A 4,258-nucleotide genomic window follows, 5' to 3' on the forward strand; every position below is an offset into this window, starting at 1 on the left:
CGTAGATGACATGGTGTCCAGAAAAATGCCTGATCTTAAATATGGAGCAAGAGCAGAAAACTAATAAAACCTCAAAACCCCTCAGAATATATGCATCAGGACTTTTTCGTAATTTAATTTTAAGTTAAATTAACCTTTTCTTATATCTATTTAATATTACTTCGAAAGACTTATTTTAAATTCTGGAATATTACACATTGCATTCAAGGCAAAAAGTTGTCCAAGATGCAAAAAATGTTCAGGAAAGTTAGTTGGTTAATTAGTTAGTTAATTTTTTATTACTGCTACACTACTGCATTTAATAAACTCAGTAGGCCTATAGTATTGTTAACGTTTATACATACACATATAAGTCACATTTGCAGATTTTGTCTCATTCATTTTCAGTTTTAAGCGTTGTTAAGGTCTTTGATTGACAAAGCTTCAAAATAAAGTTCCCTTTGTGTTAAATGTCGTGAGTCAAGGTCACAATTGTTTTGTTTTTTTCTTTGTTTTTTTTTTGCACATTTATTTATGCTCAGCTTAGTTCAGTATCGGTACCCACCCCAATGTAAAAATCATACTCCACCTTAAATCATAGAGTCCAATAACTTCTGCTCAGAAATGTTTGGATTTTTTTTTTTTTTTTTTTTTACCACAGCATGATAACAAAAGCCAAATGTAATTCACAAAAGTCTAACTCTGATTGGCAGCCTTTTTTTCTACTTGTAATAATAACAACAACATTAAACGATCACAGAACATAACTTATGAATGGTATGGCTCTTTCAAAGACCACAAAGTAAACAGCCACAGCTGACATATTGATGCAACAGATTGTCACATTTCCAACCATTACACAACAAAAGTCACCATAGAAACACAAATTAACAACCAGGAATGAGAAAATGTGGAAAGGCTTTCAGACTCCAGATAAGTGCAACAGATTAATGTTGAATATGTTTCACTAATATTCATAAATGTATGCATGGTCCTGTTTTATTCAACGTTATTTTTCTACAATTATTATTGGACCTATCACTAACGCCCTCCTTTGCAAGATATGAAACCCAACAGGTTTTTAGCAACAAAAAAAAAAAAAAAAAAAAATAACAGCACATTTTGTCAGTTTCTCACAAAACTTTTAAATAAATCATGCATATTGAGCTCAATTTTTCCTCAGGGATGTATTTAAAATTGGGTCCAAAAAAGGAATGCAGGTCTCCCTTTTTAATTGTCAGAAATGGGCTTTTTGATGCTTTAATTATTTTTTTCCCTTATGGTTTAAAGCATAAACTAAAGACAAACATCAAATATACAATTTATCCAAATGAATTTAGGGATACACTTAAAGCTTATGTAATCCTCAAACTGTGTTTAAAGACATTTCCATTAGAGATTACGAAACAAAGTCAGACCTGTCTAGCCTGAATATCAGTCCTTGGTAGCCAAGAAAGTTATAATGATGTTACCTATGAATGTGTGGTTTTAATTTAAATGCACCTCTAGCATATTGAAACGATCAGCTGACTGTGGAAAATTTACATCTCAGTGAAACATTTATTCAACTAGTTGGAGCTTGACCAACAACACGCATAAAAAAAAAAGTTTAATAATAATGAATTTATAGGAAGAAAAACATATATTCAGAGAGAACTGTAGTTAAGAGAATAAAAGCTTTTATTGGGGTTTTTACCTGTGATCCCCTGGCTTAAAATGCTTAAACAAATACTCTAAGAAAAAAAAAATTTGAAAAAGGAAAAACAAAGGGGGAAAAAAAGAGAAAAAGAAAAGAAAGAAAAAAAATACTTTTCTTTTCTGTGCAACAATATTACAATTCGTTCGCAAGTGAACACAGGCTTTATTTGTTTAAAGGGCTAAAGCGCAAGTGTCAAACTAAAGGCTCGGGGGGCCATTGCGGCCCTTTAGGACATCCAATTTGGGCCGCAGGAGAAAGTTGAAATGACAGGAGAAAAAAACATGAAGAATCAAAATACACAAATTCAATGAAACTTTACAATATTTGCCAAGAATCAATTTTTAACATTCAACAAAATATTTGATAGATTTAAGTCAGGCTTTCGTTCTCATCACAGCACAGAAACTGCTCGTATCAGTGATCACTGATAAACACTGACAAGTATCTGTTCTCATTCCATTGGATCTAAGTGCTGTATTTGACACTGTAGATCATACAATGTTGTTGCACAGATTGCAAACATGGGTTGGACTAAATGGAAAAGTAATGCAATGGTTTAAGTCCTACTTGGAGGAGCCAAGTTATTTTGCAAGCATTGGAAACTTTGAATCTGACAGATTATCAATGTCCTGTGGGATTCCTCAGGGCTCTGTTCTTGGACCTCTTCTGTTTAGCCTTTATATGCTTCCTTTAGGACAAATTTTACAAAACTGTAAGGTTGATTATCAGAGCTACGCAGATGACACACAACTATATCTATCACTGAACCCAGATGACTATGGTCCCATTGAGGTGTTGTGTGACTGCTTAGAAAAAGTAAACTGCTGGATGAGTGAAAACTTCCTTCAACTGAATCATGATAAGATGGAGGTGATTGTCTTTGGTAACAAGGAAAAGATTACTGCTATCAGCAAGTACCTTGAGTCTCAATCTTTAAAAGCTAAAGACCTTGGTGTTCTGATTGACTCAGATCTGACATTCAGCAGTCAGATCAAATCTATCACAAAAACAGGTTCCACCACCTTAAGAACATCTCCAGAGTGAAAGGTTTAATGACTCTCCAGCAGACTGGACTATTGTAATGGTCTTCTGACAGGAAAAGAGCATCAAACATCTACAGCTGGTTCAGAACGCCGCAGCTTGTGTCTTAACCAGAACAAAGAGTTCAGAGCACATTACTCCAGTTTTAAAGTCTTTTACTCAAATTATTCCACAATTTCCCCCCAAATGAAATAAAAATCATCTCGAAATCAAGTAAATTTAGGTGAGGATCCTGAAATCTACTGAAATCTGTCAATTAATGCTTGGGTATTGTCCGTGCCTTACATACTTTACTAATCATTTAAAGGTGGAAGTCCAAAGTATCAGGCCATTTTATTGTTGAAATGTGTTGTTGTCCCACCTTAAACCTGCGTCCCGCTTCAAATCAAACTGTTCCGTATTTTGCCCCTGAACTAAAACAAAGTCTAAAGTAAAGTAAAAGCGTAACTAATTCTAAACGCTAAACTTGGAAACCATAACCTGATCAGAAAATGCTAAACTTACTCAAACAGAGCAATGTTGAATTTATTTTTAATATCCTGTTTAGCCTCCAGCAGTTCATGTTCATGCAGTGTGTAATATACTAGCAATTTAAAACATGTAACCTCCAAAAAGATTCCAGTGCCACAGAGGTGTAAAGAGTACTGACATATCCTACACAACTAGAAGTACTGTTACTTGATTGAAATTGTACCTGAGTACAAGTACAAGTAAGTCAAACATAAAATACTCAAGTAAAGTAAGCTCAATTAACTAGTATTCAAAGTAAAAGTTACTAGTTACTTTCATCCCCGTGTTTATTTTTGGTCATAAATCTTGCCACGGTTTCCTTGCAAACAGTAAACATCTCTTATATAAACTTAAAAAGGAAGAGATTAAATCTTGCACAATTCACTTACTTTATTTTCCTAAAAGGTATTGGCATGAAATAAAAGATGATTGTTTTTTTTTTTTAAATAAAATAACACCAAATAATTCAATTTCAAAATAAAAAAAATTCTCAGGCTCAAAGTATATATAGCTAACAACGGAAACTAAAAAATAATAATTTACTCAGTAACGGTTAAGTGTAGAAATGTAATGAATTACTTTCCTTCTTTTAAAACTTACTTGAGTACAAGTAAAATGACTGATTTAGAAATATGCTCCAAAAATGTACAAGTACCCATAAAAGCAAAAATCTCAGATATATATACTATATTATATTTATTCAATTGTAGAATACTGTAGCTATTATGTTGAAATGTATGTAACCAATTGGTTAATAATAAATAGATCAGTTTTTCTCATACCTACTGCTACTGACTATTGTTCTCTGTTTGAGTAACATCACTTGATTAAGCCTTTTCTAGCATTCCACGCTACAAAATAAGTAATAAAAGTATTGATGATATCGTATCGGATTGATATCGGTATAGGATCGGAAGTGAAAAAAGTTGTATCGGGACATCCCTACTTGTAATCAGTTACTTTCACCTCTGAATGTCACTTATACAGGTCACACTTACACATTAAATTACTTGTAATATGAGTTCTAAT

This window comes from Gouania willdenowi, chromosome 24, assembly GCF_900634775.1.
Source record: "Gouania willdenowi chromosome 24, fGouWil2.1, whole genome shotgun sequence".
Taxonomy (NCBI): domain Eukaryota; kingdom Metazoa; phylum Chordata; class Actinopteri; order Blenniiformes; family Gobiesocidae; genus Gouania; species Gouania willdenowi.